This window comes from Mustela nigripes, chromosome 9 (assembly GCF_022355385.1).
Source record: "Mustela nigripes isolate SB6536 chromosome 9, MUSNIG.SB6536, whole genome shotgun sequence".
Taxonomy (NCBI): Eukaryota; Metazoa; Chordata; class Mammalia; order Carnivora; family Mustelidae; genus Mustela; species Mustela nigripes.
Window position 1 is genome coordinate 61315478 of NC_081565.1, and position 19044 is coordinate 61334521.

At 39.2% G+C, this 19044-nt stretch overlaps 1 protein-coding gene across 9 annotated transcripts in view; it reads right to left on the bottom strand.

The window, feature by feature from the left end:
- KDM4C (lysine demethylase 4C) overlaps positions 1-15644 on the bottom strand; it is a 497442-nt gene extending 481798 nt beyond the window's left edge. For 4 of the 9 annotated variants that reach the window (XM_059411672.1, XM_059411669.1, XM_059411676.1 and 1 more), the window contains exons 1-2: positions 15444-15528; positions 14958-15085 (exon numbers count right to left, since the gene is read on the bottom strand). The gene's annotated coding sequence lies outside the window, so the exon portion shown is untranslated. Of the gene's footprint in view, positions 1-14953; positions 15086-15443 lie in introns of all 9 variants that reach the window. The other 5 variants (XM_059411674.1, XM_059411671.1, XM_059411675.1 and 2 more) reach the window with 5 other exon arrangements.
- Positions 15645-19044: the final 3400 nt, after the last annotated feature.

Sequence of the window (19044 nt, forward strand, 5' to 3'; positions counted from 1 at the left end):
GCTGCTTAACCAACTGAGCCACCCAGGTGGTTAAGCAGCTGCCTTCGGCTCAGGTCATGATCCCAGCGTCCTGGGATCGAGTCCCACATCAGGCTCCTTGCTCAGCAGGGAGTCTGCTTCTCCCTCTGCCTCTGCCTGCCATTCTGTCTGCCTGTGTTCACGCTCTCTCTCTCTCTGACAAATAAAAAAAAAAAAAAAAAAATCTTTAAAAAAAAAAAAGTTGTTTTCTAACTATATTTTGTGACATTATTTTAATTGAAAGTCTGATTGGATTATGTATTTGTATTCAAGTACTTAAAATGGCAATAAATTGCTTGGGTCTCCTCTCCTTAGTCTTACTCTGTTATACCACCAATAACATAACTATATAACTAAATATCTTTAAATTTACAGATTAAATGAATGAACACTCAAGTATCGCTCCTTTGGTAAAATAACTGACTTTTAAATAATCATCAATTATAACACCCACAATGATTTTAGCATTAAAAGGTAATTTGTGGGGGCGCCTGGGTGGCTCAGTGGGTTGGGCCGCTGCCTTCGGCTCAGGTCATGGTCTCAGGGTCCTGGGATCGAGCCCCGCGTCGGGCTCTCTGCTCGGCGGGGAGCCTGCTTCTCACTCTCTCTCTGTCTGCCTCTCTGCCTGCTTGTGATCTCTCTGTCAAATAAATAAAATCTTTAAAAAAATAAAAAAATAAAAGGTAATTTGTGTAAAAAAATCATTTGTACACTAGGATAAAAATCTTTTCTAGCTATATAAACTGAGCATCCTACCAATACCCTTTGATCTGGGAGGAAATTTTTACATAAACGCATCATTAACAGCAGAAGAAAAGAAAGTTTACAAACAGCAGTAATCCTAAGTAATAAATCTTTTCATCTAGAAAGTAGTTTGTAGTGTTTCATAAAAGCAATTTCTCACATTGCAATGCAGGGAAATTTCGTATCAGATCTTACTATTTAATTGTCAAAGGTACAGAGAATACAGTCAAACAAACAAAAAAAAAACTCAGGGACGCCTGGGTGGCTCAGTGGGTTAAAGCCTCTGCCTTCGGCTCAGGTCGTCATCCCAGGGTCCTGGGATCGAGCCCCACATCGGGCTCCTGCTCAGCAGCGAGCCTGCTTCCTCTTCTCTCTCTCTGCCTGCCTCTCTGACTACTTGTGATCTCTGTCTGCCAAATAAATAAATAAAATCTTTAAAAAAAAAAAAACTCAGTAAGTATAAATGCATACACTTTTGAACTAAAAAATAAATTCTAAATATGGATACTACATGGAATCATAAATTACCTGATAGACAATGATAACAAGACAGAGAAAGGATTATCTTGGCCTTAAATTTATTTTTTAAGAATGGAAATACTAATTGTTTTAATTCTTTACTCCTAGACTCTTTCTAAATCTAACTATTTTAAAGCCAAACATAATCTCTAACCCGTATATCAATAAAACATCTAAGCATGGAACAAGAAAATGTTTGGTGGCTTAGTGGATTAAGCCTCTGCCTTCAGCTCAGATCATGATCCCAGGGCCCTGGGATGGAGTCCCACATTGCACTGGGCTCCCTGCTCAGCAGGGAGTCTGCTTCTCCCTCCCCCTGTTCTTGTGTTCCTACCAGGCTCTCTCTCTCCCGCTCCCTCTAAAATAAATATATTTTTTTTAAATTTTATTTATTCATTTGACAGAGAGAAATCATAAGTAGGCAGACAGGCAGAGAGAGAGAGGGGGAAGCAGGTTCCCCACCAAGCAGAGAGCCCAATGCAGGGCTCGATCCCAGGACCCTAAGACCATGACCCAAGCCAAAGGCAGAGGCTCAACCCACTGAGCCACCCAGGCACCCCTATAATAAATATTTTTTAAAAGTTATGAAAAATTTAAAAATCATTTTTAAAACATGCAAATTTGTATCTGATTGAGATTCACGACCTTTATGAAAAGAGCTAAGAAGAGAAACTACAGAATTTTCTAAAATTTGAGTTATAAAAGAAAACTTCATTCCCTGTTAATGCCAACTTTAGGAAAATCACGGAACTATACTAAAATATGGGTCCAGACAGGAGCAAAAAATTATGCAATCAATGCCAACTAACATTTCTGCATGAATAGGGGGAAAAAAAGATTGTTCTCCTATGACTGTGAATTTAGAAACCTCATTTGTTTTCTAAATCCCTATTATTATGCAGGGTGATTGATAAGGACACTCAAAACAGCCAAAACTTGCATTGCACATTAATTGTGACTTCCTACCAAGAAGTCTGCCAGGCTTGGATTGTCTCCTCAGTCAGAAGACCTGGGAAAGAGGAAATGCTCCCTGGCACAGGCAAGACCTACCAGAATCTCCAGGTTCCAATACCCAGACTCCAGCCACCTATGGCAGCATAATGACAACCACAGGCCTGTGTCACCCACTGCGCACCCCAAGCCCCTGTGGAAGGCTTGCTGGCCAGCGCCTCACCTTGGACTTTCAGACTGTACCACCTGCCCCATCCCTGGAACAGATAAACTCAGCGCCTGCGATGGAACCCATATCAACTACCATCAGCTTTACAGTGAAGCCCATTTCACATTTACAACTGAGATTACCTACACTCTCTATCAGAAAAACTCATGAGAGGCGAGGTAAATCACTTATTACTATTTTCAAGCATAAGATGTCTAAAATTTGAAATATTTTGAAAACATATTTAAATTTAGTTTTGTATGAAAACTTTGAAATTATTTCTAAAGATTCGTAATCACATAAGCCACACATAGTATCAGCTATACTGAGAGGGAAGAAAAAAGGGTTGGAAAATATCAGACACAATAATCTGAGAGTCCTTGCTTATTCCATTATTAATGAATGCAAGGAGCACTATTTTAAAGAACTGTGACAATTTGCACATTTTTTGGTAACTACCTGTCCAAAAAAACAAGCTTGCCGGAAAAGGATTTACTATATTCTCATCTCATATGCAATGCTGGCACAGTACCTTGCACTGGTATTTGTAAATCTTTTATTCTTTTAATCTTAATACCAATTCAGGGTTTCTTTAACATTCGAACTGAATCTATAAACACATGAAAGTATTTTCAACATCTCTTTAGATGAGTTTACCCTTCTTTGAAATCTCAAATACTTAACCAAACTATAATAATCACAAATATAATCATGATACGAACACAAAGGAAAATCATTATGTTACTCCATGCTTCTCCTTGATTTAAATTATGATTTTAATAAATATAAGACCAAACCCTCATTAATGTTCATGAAAATAAACTCATCACATTTTGTTTGTTTGATTCATAACTTTCTTTGTTGTTTACAGCCTGGTCTTTTGCAGAGTAGTATGGGCCATCTGCACAAACTCTTTCAACAGTATTATACTAAAGATGATCCTCACTGACAACTCTTTGAACACTGAAACCTTATTAAATGAATCTTTTTAAAAAACTGTATCTGTTTTGGTTCTTTACTATGCTGTAACATACAATACTTCATTTTCATTCTTACTAGTTTTCTGTGCTATTAGTCAGCTGTGATTATTCCCATTTGAGAGATGATGAAACTAAGGCTCAGAAATGGAAATCATTCCCCTGAAGTCAAACAGCAAGTAGATGCCATGAACTGACCGCACATTTAGTATCCCCAAAACCCAGACCCCAAATATAAATGACCTCTTTGCTAGGCTCTTCAGCTACCATAATAAAGCAAACCAAAAGCCCACTAAATCAAGAATAAACTTGCAGTACCAAGCCCAGATGGTTTCATAGAATTATGTTCAATGTTTAAGAAACATAATCCAATATTATTTAAGCTATTGCTGAGCACGGTGGGGGGGAGCTCTAAAGCTCTAAAGTCCTTTAAGAAGCATGCCTAAATGGATAACAAAACTTGAAAAATGGCCCAAGAAAACTGCAGAACAATTTTAAGAGTATTGACGAAAATTATTTTTTTAAATGAGGAAGCAGGCAACCCTCTCAGGCCCCCTTACTCTTCAGGTGCTTTGTACTATCGCTCACTATCACTCAACAAACTTTGCTTTGCAGCCCACCACAAAGAAAAAAAAAAAAAAAAAGAGGAAGCAAAATCCAAAAGCACATTAAAATAATAACCATGGGGGCCTGGGTGGCTCAGTTGGTTGGGCGACTGCCTTCAGCTCAGCTCATGATCCTGGAGTCCTAGGATCAAGTACCACATCAGGCTCCCTGCTCAACAGGGAGTCTACTTCTCCCTCTGACCCTCCCCTTTCTCATGCTTTCTTTCTCTTTCATTCTCTCTTTCTCAAATAAATAAAATCTTAAAAAATAAAATAATAAGCCATGACTAAAAACTCATTCCAGAGTACAAGAATGCACCAATACTAGTATTTGTTATATAATTTTTGTGTGTGTGCATGTATATTTATGGATTAATATACATAAATGTGTATCTGAACATACACATATTCTCTAGCTTGGTTCATTGAGAAGGCACGGGAGGAACATCCCAATATCAATAACCACCTGGCTTCTAAATATTTGGGGTAAGAAAAGTTCAAGATGAGCCTGCATATCTCACTGTGCCCAAAAGGGAGGGAATGCCCAAAGAATGATAGGACATGTCAAAAGCATACAGAACCAAACATAAAGGATTCCCATTGAACAAACCTATGACAATTTAAGTGTCAATATAAATAACAATATTAACAGATTATAATTCATTGAATAGGACAGGAAGTCATAAATCCTAATTGATAAAGATAAATAAATTTAAATTAAAACTTAAGTTATTTACATAGTTTTTCAAAACAAAAAAATAGAGAAGCACAGAAGAGTCTAGTGTAGAAGATCTTAAGCAATCAAAGTGAACATTACCAATAACAGAACAAAATGAAATTATGTACCACCTGAAAAGATGTAATAAAAAGAATAGAGTTCCGGGGCGCCTGGGTGGCTCAGTGGGTTAAAGCCTCTACCTTTGGCTAGGGTCATGGTCTCAGGGTCCTGGGATCGAGCCCCACGTCCGGCTCTCTGCTCAACAGGGAGCCTGCTTCCCTTCCTCTCTCTCTCTGCCTGCTTGAGATCTCTGTCTGTCAAATGAATAAATAAAATCTTAAAAAAAAAAAAAATAGAGTTCCACCTCCGTGATATTCCGGCCAATGATGCCTCAAGATTCTAATCACAAGGGGCACATGGGTGGCTCAGTGGGTTAAAGCCTCTGCCTTCAGCTTGGGTCCTGGGATTGAGCGCCCACATCGGGCTCTCTGCTCAGCAGGGAACCTACTTCTCTGCCTGCCTCTCTGCCTACTTGTGATCTCTGTCTGTCAAATAAATAAATAAAATCTTTGAAAAAAAAGAAAAAGAGAATCAAGGAAAGACTAAAGACTACTTGAAAATGAAGGGATGCTTAAAAGACCTCAGAACAAGAAAATGTAATGCATCATTCTGGAATGGATACGTTTGCTACAAGAAACATCACAATTACAATAGTGATACATTAAAAAAAAAAATCTAAAGATTTGGTGAAAGTACTTATCAGTGGTAACTTCTTGATTTTGGTGGAAATATTGTGGTTTTATAGGAAACTGCCTTTTTGGAAATATCTACTGAAATACTGAGAAGCAATAAAGCATGTAGTTCTTTGTACTATAACTGCAACACTTCTAAAAGTTTGAGATTGTCCAAAGTAAAGTAAGAAAATTATTTTTAAAATAAAATAAAAGATCTGTGTAAAGATATTTTTTTAATGTCCTTTCTAAGGACTTAAAAGAACATTTAAATGGAAAGGCATACCATATTTCTGGGCAGGAAAAGTCAGCATCTGAAAGGTATTTCTCTAAGTAAGTCCATAAATGAAAGACATTCCTAATAAAACTATCAATAGCTTCCTGGAACTTGACAAATTGATTCTAAAGTTAAATATAATGAGGGAAAATAAGAACAGACTGAAAAGTCCCAAAAACATGTTATAAAGCTTCAACAATTAAAACACTGAGGTAAAAATTTAAAAAATAAAAATGAAACACTGAGGTAATGGTACATAAATAGACCATTATATAGAAACAGAATCAAGCTAAATGACTTTTAATATTGCATTGGTTAAATAAATTATGGTAGATGCATAAAATGTAATTACTGTGGGATCATTTTTAAAAAGAGCTCTGCATGTATTCATATTTTTAAAATCACATTCGAGGGAAGCTGGGGTGGTTTCATCGCTAGGCCTTCAGCTCAGGTGGGTCATGATCCTGGGGTCTTGGGACTCAACCCTGCACCCAGGCTCCCTGCTCCATGGGGAGCCTGCTCCTCCCTCTCTCTCTGCCTGCTCCTCTGCCTACTTGTGCGCGCTCTCTATCAAATAAATAAATAAAATATTTTTTAAAAAATCACATTAAGTTACAGTGTTAAATGAAAAAATATTCAGAACAAGTACAGACACTATGATTTGTATTAAAAAATGTATACATATACATATACAAGCTTTATAGAATATCCTATATAGAATATGTAAAATATCTCTGAAAAGCCCTAAAAGAAACGGATTTAATGGTGGTTAACCAAAATGAAGAAACTGGCTGTCTGATAGCAAAAGTGAGAATATGCAATTTTTACCTATTTATTTATATCTTCTCTTTTATATCTTCTATTTTTATCTTCTCTTTTTTTAAAATGTTCTTATTTATTTGAGAAGGAGCATACATTGGGGGATGGGGGGAGCCTCAGAGGGAAAGAATCTCAAGCAGTCTCCCCACTAAGTGAGCACAGAGCCAGATGCAGGGCTTGATCTCATGACCCTGAGATCATGACTTAAGCCAAAATCAACAGTCTGACACTTAACCCACTGAGCCACCCAAGCACCCCCCATTTATATCTTCTAAACTGTATATGTTGTTGTATACTTTGCATTGCCCACTTAAAATAATATTTTAATATACATTTATACTCTAATGATTTTAGTAAGTTAAATTATCAAAAAGGAATGAATTTACCTATCTCAGGTCCAAATTCCTCCTACTAATGTAAGCTGCCCTGAATGTTGAGAGTTCTCAGTAAAGTGTCCAACTATCAAGGTGATAGTGCCTTTTGAAAGTTAAATAAAAACAGAATGGGTGAGATAAGCAGCCTGGGGCGGGAAGGGTGGTGGGGGAGACTGTACCATCAGACTTCCCCTCAAAGGGACACCTGTGTGCTTTCTAAGTATCTGATGCATTTCCAAAACACAACAGAAGCAACAAGGCTAATGTTGAATCACAGACAAATACCCTTAGGTCTGGTATTTAAACAAATGTCTGAGAAACTAGTTAGAAGATGGAGATAAAGATAGAGCCAAAATAAAGAATTTGACTTCTTTAACCTCTTCAACAGGAGAAAATGTACCTGCAGGAAGAATATTCTGATGAGAAAGGTGAATACTCTCAAGGGTCAGAGAAGCCCCACAGGTAAAAACTTGTTTAGATTACTCCCCAACGGGGGCACCTGGGTGGCTCAATCATTAAGTGGCTCTGGTCATGATCCCAGGTCCTGGGATAGAGCCCTGATTGGGCTCCCTGCTCCATGGGGAGCCTGCTTCTCCCTCCCCGACTCCCCCCGCTTGTGCTCCCTCCCTCACTGTCTTTCTCTCTCTATGTCAAATAAAGAAATGAAATCTTTAAAAAATACAAAATAATAATTAAAAAAAAAAAAAAAAGATTACCCCTCAACACTACCCGTGTCCATCTGCTGGGATCTGCCTGTCACTAAATGATGTGCTTTCCCAAGAAGCAAGACTTCCTAGAAAGAGCCCTGAAGAATGGACAAGCATGCTTTGTATCCAGGTCCTAGTTCTTCTTATGAGTCTAATTACAGAGTGACACTGAGAACATTAGTCCTTTAATGCCTGACATGGTCTAGATCAACTGGTAAAGTTCAGATTTCTGAAACTCCCATGCTAAAAATGAGAAGAGAACTATGAAAACTCCTAAAAGTACTATCACTCACACACACAAACACACACATCCCCCCTGCCAAAAGTCCTATCTGTCCAACAAATTGTCCATACTTAGACATTTCTAATTTCTAAAGTTTCCAATTCTTTCTCTAGAAAATAGTAAATCAATAGTTAGTATAACTATTTTGTATGGCTATCAAATACATTTTCAAAAGCATAATTTACTAAGGTTTGAATGCTAAAACACTGAACAATTTCAAACATAGGTTTCGAAAAATTCACTGTGTGATGATTATACATTTAAACTATCACTACAGAGGCGCCTGGGTGGCTCGGTCTTTCAGCCTCTGCTGAGGTCATGATCCCAAGGTCCTGGGATAGAGCTCCTCATTGGGCTCCCTGCTGGGCAGGAAGCCTGCTTCTCTCACTCCCACTCCCCATGCTCGTGTTCCCTCTCACTGTCTGTCAGATTAATAAATTTTTTAAAAATCTTTAAAAAGGGGCGCCTGGGTGGCTCAGTGGGTTAAGCCTCTGCCTTTGGCTTGGGTCATGATCTCAGGATTCTAGGATTGAGCCCCACATCAGGCTCTCTACTCAGCGGGGAGCCTGCTTCCCTCTCTCTCTCTGCCTGCTTCTCTGCCTGCCTGTGATCTCTCTCTCTCTGTCATATAAATAAATAAAATATTTTTAAAAAAATTTTTAATCTTAAAAAAAATAAACTATCACTATATGTTTCCTTCAATTTTGTTTGAACCTGACAAAGTTAACAGAAAGAAGATGTCCCTGCATAATCCCTAATTCATCCAAAATCCTTTCTATCCCTTTAATTCATGCCACACAGCAGGATGTAATAAGGGATATTAGGATTTTCCAAATTATCATGCTACGGGCAACCATCAGTTAAACATTCATTATCAACATGCGTAAGTAGGGCATGAAAAGATACAGTTCTACTTCAGCAGTAAAGATGAAAAACAAGGTAAGCTTTAATAATGTAGACAGGGAAGAAAAAAATAAAAAAACAGACCAGGAGAAGAAACATGGATCACTGTGCAGTGGAAGACTATGAAGATTGTGAAGGTGAAATACACATCCCACTTTGACAGGGGTCCCCAAAACACAGCCACTAGAAATCTGGGCACTATCCAGCATTTAATAAAGGTATTATTTTTACTATTTTCAGTACCTAAATTAATGTACAGGAAATTTGATTTTCAACTAGTATCCCTAATTAGAAATGCAACAATGCTCATTCTAAAAAATCTCTAAGAAGGAAAATAAAAATTACCAGTAATTTCACTATCTAATTAGCATTCCAGTTTCTTTTCTCAAGCATATGTACATTTATAAAAACACAATGAAACACAACTAAGGTCCTGTGATGTATAAAATTTTGTATAATTTTCTTTCATTAAACATAGGTTTGGAATAATTCTAACATTTTAAAATATTCATCCAAGATACAAATATCACATCACAGTGTGCAGTTAAATAGCCCTTATGCTAGATATTTAGGTTATTTCTACTATTTTGTTAGCAAAATAGATAAGAGATCAGTATTTCATTGGTGGAGACCAAAGAGCCCCAAGCCTTCCTTGCAGAGGTTCTGGTGAAGTGAATAAATGAGAACCACAGCTCTAGTGATCAGTTCTTATCTACTGAATATGACATGACATCCTTACCAAGCCAGGCTCCTTAGTTCAGCCCTTCACAAACACTTGTTTGCCTTGATCCCTTTGTTACCACTTTTGGAATTTTGTTTGGTTTGAAACAAATTGAGAAAATAAAAGTGATTAGAGGCCAGCCTTACCAGTAACTTACCACACACCTGCAGTGAGCTTTGCCAAATAGGGTAAAAGAGTATTGGCTATCTGTGGCCCGGAGAAACCTAGAGGACAAGATCTAAGGTAGAGTCTGACTTAGATTTTTCTCAACCTGACCTTAAGCAACTCTCCTTTGAGACCAGGTCAGAATTTCTAAGCAGAACTAGCTTTCAGGGATATAATAGTAAAGGTATAGGATAGCTATACACACTTGGACTTCCAATCAGACAAGAATTAGAAAATAGCAATTGTGTTTAAAAAGGCAGGAGAGGACTTAATGTAAGCAAAGCATTTTCCTCATATATCCTTAGAACTTGTTGTTCATACTGCAGCCTGCAATCCTACCCAATTTGATGGATTATATCAATATTTTTATAATATGTGATATGGAACAAGACAGAAAATATCAGAGTACAGCACAGTGTACAAAGCAGAATCCTGGACTTATAGAAGTGAATGAAAATACTTGGGTCCCTGCCCTTGTAGAATTCTTACAGTCTAGAAACTATCAAATAATCACATAAATAAAGAGCAATAGTGTAACTAAACATTCACGCTCAAAACAATCCTTTTCTTGAAATGTTGGGAATTACTGATCTATTGTATACATTGCTATATGCTTAAGTGCTGTGGGAGGAAACAATTAGGGAATTAAGATAAATTATCATCAGGAAAGCTGATTTAGATTGGAGGAGAGGTGCACGTGACAGGTCAGGATTCTTTAAGCAAGTACATTCAAGCAGAGACTGAAATGATGTACCAAAAAGAAAGTGGGAAGAAAGTCTGACAGAAAACAGCACCTTCAGCAAGGGCCTGTACACTTTAACAAAAAGAAAAGCCAATGGGCAGAGAGGAAAATTAAAACCATCTAGATAAGGTTTGGAGATTGCTTCCTTCAGACAGGAAGAGATCATGCAGGAATTTTAAGTCTCCCCAGAGCAATGAGAATGTTCCAATTTGCATTTTAAAAGATCATGAATGGAGCAGAAATAGGAAAGAGTCTGGACTGGCTACTGAGATGATACCAAGCAGAGACTAGAGGACTGATCTAATATATATTTTGAAAGCAGAAATGATAAGGTGCCGACAGTCTGGATGTGATGAGATACCTGGGATAACTCACAGGTTCCCCCCAAGTGAGCAGTGAAATGGGATGAGATCCATGAGAAACCCAGAGAAGCAGTGCTGAGAGGAAAGATCCCAGTTCACCTAGTTACAGTTAACAAGTAGAGATGTCAAATTAATAACTATTACTGGATGGAGATCTAAAAAAAGAAGTCAGCATCAAAAGGGTTTATGACACATGATTCTGCTCTGTAAGTATTTACCCTCAATAATAAATAACACATATGCAAAAAAAAAATCTACAATAAATTTTAAAGATTCTATGGAGCAACAGCTTATAAATACCATAGTAGCTGAAGCCACAGTGTATCTGAAAATGTAGAGCAACAGTGTAACAAAACATTCATACTCAAAATAATCTTCTTCCAGGAAATGGTAGAGAATCACTTGTCTGTTGTGTTCATTTGCTGTATGCTCCACATCTAACCTAGCACATGATACACAGTACGTGTTAAAATACTTACTGAAGAAATATACCCACTATTAGGCAGAACAAACTACCCAGCAAAAATAAGACAGTGCAAATAACAAGTAACTGTGCAATGAAAAACTCTGTACTATGAAGCATACAAATGTGATAGAACAAAGACATTTCTCAGAAAAAAAGGAAAATGAGTTATCTACACTATCATAGACTAATAGTATCAAAGCTAGATTCTATTCCTAAGAATCAGCTTAATTTCAATACCAGAAATTCCATCCCTAGACAACCAATGGTAAAATATGCTCACCTTCCCTATCATCCCTAGATATGAGAAAGAATTAAAATGTAATAAAAGTTTGATATTTAAAGCTATAGTAAAATCTTATCTAGTTTCCTAAAACAAGAGAGTAGAAGGAATTTTATTAAAATAAAAATGGCGGGACGCCTGGGTGGCTCAGTTGGTTGAGCGGCTGCCTTCGGCTCAGGTCATGATCCCAGCGTCCTGGGATGGAGTCCCGCATCGGGCTCCTTGCTCGGCAGAGCCTGCTTCTCCCTCTGCCTCTGCCTGCCTCTCTGTCTGCCTGTGCTCACTCGCTCGCTCTCCCTCTATGCCTGACAAATAAATAAGTAAAATCTTTAAAAAAAAAAATGGCAATTACTGATGATTTTTCTTTACTCTCTTGTTCACGAAAGTCATACTGATACATAGAGAATTCAGAAAATGCACACAGAAACAAATGAGAAAAATTACCCATAAGTTCATCACCCAGAAGAAATTAACCACTTAAAACATTTTGCACAAAACTTTTTCTGTGCATACATACATGGTGGTGGAGAGTAAACAGTAATCCACGACTAATCGTATAATTGTTTAAGACTATGAAGGAGATTACAAAATACTGCTATAGCTAGTGTACAGTATAGAGGGAAGACCAACTTGAAGAAGTAACAACTGAGCTAAGTAAGCTATCTGAAGGATGAGATGGAATTAACCAGAAAAGAAGAACAGGTCAGGGTAGCAGTCAAGGTAGAGGGAACAAGAAGGTGAGCAAGGTACCAGCCCCACCTAGCCAGGAAATGGGGGGAAAAATTTGGCTGGGCAAAGCCTTACTGAGAGAGAGCTGAAAGGACTTGATTCTCAGGGAAAGGATTGGATTGTTCCAAAGGGCGTGGAGGGTGGGGAAATGAGAATCTTTGAGGATGTGCAATATAATATTTTAAAGATAATAACACAGTATTTTAAAATTTATATTTTAGTTTCCACAAAACCTTCTAGATTGGTAGCAAGTGAAGAAAAACAGTGACTTTAACTCTTGCACAACTCCCAAAAAAATTCATATTAGAAATGGAGGTGGGCAGAGGAGTGTGTGTGTGTGTGTGTGTGTGTGTATAAAATATAAAATAAATTTATATTACTTTAAAAGACCGAAAGACCGGCATTAGACACTGAGTTTAATGATAGTATGGAATATACCTGTTTTATCATCTCTAATAAATATATAACAAATTAGTATCAAGGGAATAATCATTTGCTGTATGAAGAAAAACTGGCTAACATAAATGGATGATCTTAAAGACACCCAGACAAGGAAAAAACATCACTATCCATAGGACAAAGCCCCACACAGAGACTTCTGGCCTCCAGAGAAAGGGAGCTGGTGGTGGAGCAGAGTAGGTCCCTCAAAGGCCTGGAGAGAGTATCCTTCAACCCTAACTATCCATTCTTCATCCATCTATTCACTCAAGAAAAAGATTTAACCCAGCAATTCTTACTAGGCATATATCCAAGAATAAAGAAAATCACACATACATACTAAAACTAGTTTGTGAATATTCATAGCACATTATTCCTAATAGCCAAAAAGTACAAACAACTCAAATGCCCATCAACTAATGAATAAACAAAAAGTGATATATCCATACAATGGAATACAAATCAGCCATAAAAAGGAATAAAGTACTGATAGATGTTACATGATGGATGAACATTGAAAACATTATGCTAACCGAAAGACTCCAGTCCAAAAAACCCACTTATTGTACGGTTATACTTACATGAAATGTCCAAAATAGGTAAATTCATTGAGACAGAAAGCAGATTAGTCACTGGTTGGGGCCAAAGGAGATAGGAGCTGAAGAGAAAGGGACAATAACTGCTAATGGGAACAGGGCTTCTTTGGAGATGATAAAAATGTTCTAATATCGATTCTGATAACAGTTGCACAATTCCATGCAATACTAAAACCACTGGATTGTACACTTTAAATAGGTGGATTACGTGGTATGTGAGTTATATCTTAATAAAATTGTTACTTAAAAAGAAAGAGGATATTTTATTTTAGCGCCCCCAAGAATTATGGTAAATTGCTAGAAATATAGCAAAGAAAAAAAAAAAAAAAAAAGAACCTGTTCTCAAAGCCCATTCTAAGGCGGGGGGGGGGGGGGGAACCAGTCAAGAAACAAAGACAAAACAATGAGAAAAAGAAAGAGAAGAAATCACAGACTACCCAAGTTTAGTTAGGCACCTAACTTAGGCCTGGGTGGTTCTGGTGTCAAGCAGAGAACTCAAAATACCAGATTTTCGTCCTTCATTTGAAATTTAAATCTAAGCAACTTTTTAAAAATTATGTACCTATTCAGCTTATTAAAATCTTCATTCTTATAGAAAAATTAATAATGGATTTTTTTAAAAGCATTTGTGCACCTACAAGGTTTAAAACATATTTTTAATTTTAGACAAGCAACCGATTAAAATCTGTTAATAGTCTCCAATTTAAATTGTATTGTACCACCAAGTTCGTGGAATGTTGTAAAGATTGTATGCAAACTTTTCATAATGCCTTAAATTGGGAGAAAGAGGGCCTTAAAAAAAAAGGTATAGCCGTGTAATACATCCCAAAACAAAGCGGGGGGGGGGGTGGACCAGCAAGGCAGAATTTGAGTAATGATCATAAAGGAGAACTAAGTGTTTCACGGCAAAAATGGAGCTTTAAGAATTAAAGCCACTAATTTCCAGCCACAACACTTAGAAATTATATTAGCAAATGTTACCATAGAAACGGTGAAGCCGAATTTCCCGATGAAAAATTAAAATTCCAGCACATCCAAGGGAGTGAAATAGGTCAAAACTTGGTCCGAACGTAGGTGGAACTGAGCCTACCATAAACTTACATCGAGATAGGGTGAACCAACGCCAACTTCTAACGCACATTTCCAAATCAGGTCTTGATAAACCGCCTTGAGGGTAATTTACCAAGTTTAAAAAAAAAAAAAAAAAAATGTCCTCTCTTCTCCTGGAGCAGAAACCTTACAAAACCCTCCTGAGCATCGCCCACAACCAAAGCCAGTCCTTGCAGACCTGCACCGGGCAGTGTAGGGCAAGGCTGGCTCTGAGTCCACCCGGCTTAAAGCATCTGAATCTAGCCCGGTTGGTTTCATTGGCTCGCCTGGAGGAAAAACCCAAGCTCGAACCCAGAGCTTCAGCCTGCCTAACTCCCCCCTCCACATCCCCACCCTTCGCCACGTCCCGCCGGTGCCTGGCATTCCACGCGGAGCGATCCAACTCATTTATTAAGCTCCCACTGTCTACACCGCATCGTGGTTTCAGGCACTGCAAGAAGAGATGGTCCCTTGCCGAAAAAAACCAAAAGAGCAGCAAGGGGGCTGCGGACGAACCCGGGGAGGGGCTACCTGCCTGCGGCGAGATGTTCTGGAGAGGAGCCCCTGCTTTCACCGAAACCCCCGGGTCGTGACAGTTCCAGAGAAGAGATGGCACCGAGAGCGAAGCAGGCCGTACCTCCCTGGAGTCCCCCGCAGACCAGGCTGGAAGGGGAATGGAAAGGAGTCGGCATCCCTGGACCACCCGCGCGCTGCTCTGCCCGAAGGAGGGGGACCCAGACTTCGACCCCCGGGAGAACGGCGAGCGCGGGGACCGAACCCCCGAGAGGGCCGGAGCGGACTGTCACTGGCTCCCGCCTCCCTCCGCTGCGACTATGACCGGCCACTCTCTCCCCAGCATGACATCGGCGGCAGTCGTGGACCCAGCGTCTCCAGTGCTGCGTCTCCGCTGCCCCGACCGCCGACACCCCCAGCGGCTCGGAGCAGAGGGGGGCAGTGCCGAGAAGACCGCCCGAGCCCCTCCCCCCACCATCCCTCGCCCGGAGTCCGGAAAAGCGGTTACCTGGCGCTCGGGGTGGACCGGGATACGACCCAGAGGAGGAAGATGAGGAGGAAGAGGGTGGCCCCCGGCCCAGGGAGATTTGGGAAATTTGGAAGACTTGTTCCGCACTGGGTGACAGCTGTTCGCTGCGCACGCGCAGCGGACCCAGATGCCTGATCACTCCGCCGCTCCTCACCCTCCCTTCGAGAGGCAGCGGCGAAAGCGCGCGCACAGAGCCTGCCGGCTCTCCCTACGCGAGGGCGCGCGCGGTGTCACGTGACCACTGGGGCCTGACACTCAGTGGGTCACGTGAACTTCGAAACAGTTTAGAGATGCCTGGCACCTTCTTGCTTTGGGATTAGTCTTCCTCGCTGTTCTTAATGTAGATTTGCTGTGGTGCATCTTGTTGTCTGGGGAGGGGCATGCCCACTTTTTCCCAGACGGGAAGACACTTAAGAAGGAAGGAACAGGTGCACAGAACCTTGCCCGGAAGTGCCTACCGGGTTCCCGCAGGGCTGGACCTGAGGGAGTCCACGCGCCACACGTCGTCCTGGGCCGCGACGCGGGCCTATGGCTGCCTCCGGCGCGCGAACGTCAGAGTGGCGTTGCCATGGGTGGGGCTTCGGAATGCTCTGTGGAGCCTGGCTAGGATGTCGGGGCTCGCTGCTGGGCAGCAGTGACAGCGTCTTAATCACCGGGGCTCCTGCGCCTCCCAACAATGGGAGATCCCGAGTGCGCCAAAGGGGTCCACCTACCAACCTTTTAACAAGCAACTCTCAAGCAGAAGTCCGTGTTCTTTGACTAGAAGAGCGAAACTGTCCCATACTCCAAGCACCTACGTGGAGTCCATCCAGGTGTGCGCTGGAGCTGAGGAGAACCAAGGGTGGCCACAATAGGAATCAAGGCTGGGGAAGCTCTCAAAAACTAGGGATTGGCAGCAGTTTGGCCTGAACTGTAGTAACAGGAAGTGCAAGTGTCTCCGGATCCCTGAACGTACTTAAATTAGCTTGCTACTTCTGGTTACTGTGGTGCTGTAACTCCGCCCTCCAAGGTGTCAGAAGGAACCGCATAGACCTTTTAAGTCTTTGTACTGCCAAAGACAGATGGTTAACACCAGATGTTTTGCAAAGCTCAACAATTTTTAACTTCCTGCAGAGTACCCAGCTGGGTCCCTTGTAGCGTTTCCCCTAACGCCCTCTTAGCTAAGACTATGCAGATCATTACACTCCTGAGCACCCGTGGGCTAATATGCTGAGGTTCCTATTACAATCCACTGATTTCTCCTTTTTAAAGTATCTCAGCAGGTCCACTTACCACACCCTTGAAGCCTTTTCTCCCTGGGAAGAGCATATCGAGGTCGGATGAAATGTGAATAATTAAGTAAGGCTAGTGTGATTATTGGGCCACCACATTTATTTAGTTATTAAATTAGAAACAAGGTTTATGCTCTGTTACCCATATACACGTCTGAACTTGCCTAATACATATATTCAACTAGGAATTCTCCAAATGTGTATGCTATGAGGATCCCAACCGTCCTTACAGGTCAGTTGGATATGCTAAAACAATAAATATATAACCCAACATTTATTTAGAGCTTACTATGAGCTTGACACTGTTTTAAGTGCCTCACAAATATTAACTAAATTTATCCTTATAATAATTCAAGGGAGTTATTGTTATTATCTCCTTATTTTAGATACTAAAACTGAAATATACAGGTTAAGAAACTTGCCAAATAGCTACTAAAATCCAGGGTACTTAGGAAGGCATATGCTGTATCAGACTGACAACCTGGTATCAGAATAAAAAGTCTGGAAATCTGAATTCCAGTCCCTTTACAGTTTGCGGATGTATGATATTAAATAAATAACATTTGTTAAACACAGTAAATCAAATTTGGGGGCTTTTTTAAACTGAAAAATTAGAGGAAAATACCAGCCTTGCTGACTTCAAGCATATTGAACATCAAGGAAGATAATGCAAAATGCCAAAACACTTCAAAACCTGGATAGCACTGTTAATTTATTAGCAACAGTTTGGGGAATTGAACTGAAAATCAAATGGATTCATGGCACTGAGTCCCTAAAGAATCAAATATCTGTATATGGTGAATTACAATAATAATTAACATTCTAGCCATATAGTAGATTAACTTATTTAGATCCAGTTAAGAACTCCAATTGCAATAAGATGGGAGTTGTATAATGGATACAAAGATTTCCCTTGAAGCTTATATGTTATGTGAACTACTTTTTAGATCACTTCAGAGATAATTGTTGTAAACTTCTTTATGTATAATGCAGCAAACTGATACACTATTAAATAAGATCTAATTTTGAATATATTGAAGTCCATTCAACTTCTGCAAATATACGGAATTAAATAATAGTAATGCTCATTAACATTTATATTTACCCTATTACATATGGATGTTATTTATACAGGTATAATACAAATCACAACCAATAATTAGATATTTAGATGATGTTTTAAAGAGTCATGGTGAACAGGAAAGGAAGTAGCTAAAAAAAAATCAGAAACCTTGGTGTCTTTTCTTCTCTATGTCCTGTGCTGTGAGTTTAGGCCAATTTATCTCTTACCTGGATTATTATATAATGGATTAATATTAAATAATTCTCCTAATGCTATCTCTACCTCCAGTGCTTCTTCACCTACCCCTTTCCCTTCCAACTCATCTTCTATAGTGCAAGTCAAAAATTATCCTCCTAATGTAAAAATGGAATCATGATTCTATCCAACTGAAACACTTCATTAATTTCTCATTATTATCAAAGATTTTTAGACTTGGCTGAGAAGAGTATGGTGGCTAAGGGTATGCAGATAGACTTTGAAGTGACTCAAGCCTCCTATGTAAGCACAATATTCAATCAGTTTGGATACCATTATATTTGTGTTTGTTTTAATATAAGAAAAATACCTAAAATTACTTGGCAGTTAAATTATTTAATTTTCCTATCAAAAGATTTGAATAAAATTAGAGGGGAGATATGTCTAGTTCTCCCTGGGCTATTGCCCTAAATTTGCACGTGTATGTGTTTGGGAGGGTGGGTGTCGGGAACAGGTGAGGTAGTTTATGGTTTTCACATCAAGGAAAACATTGGAAATTATTTATGATACATGAATCATAACACCATTTGAAAACTATTCATTTTTAACAAATAAAAGTAAAACAATAAACATAAGCTGAAGATGCAAACTCTGCATGTAGTTGTTAGTTTCAATCCATCCTCATTTTTTTTATTATTGCTGTTTATTATTACTTACACTATGTTTTATGGATAGTGATACAGCTATGAACAGGACAGATGTGAAGTTGCCTTCATTGAGCGCACAGTCAAGCCAAAATGAGAACCAACAATACACAACCAAAACATGGCTCAAAATAAAAAGACAGAAACAAATATCGGTGATGATGTGGAGAAACAGAAACATCAACGGAAATACAATATTATATGCATCAAAAACATATAGAAGAAAATCTGTAGCAGCATTAATTGTGAAGTTCCAAATTGGAAACAACCCAAATAGCCATCAATAGAATGAAGATACAAATGTTGATATATTTATACAATGGAAACAATGAAAATAAATGAACTAG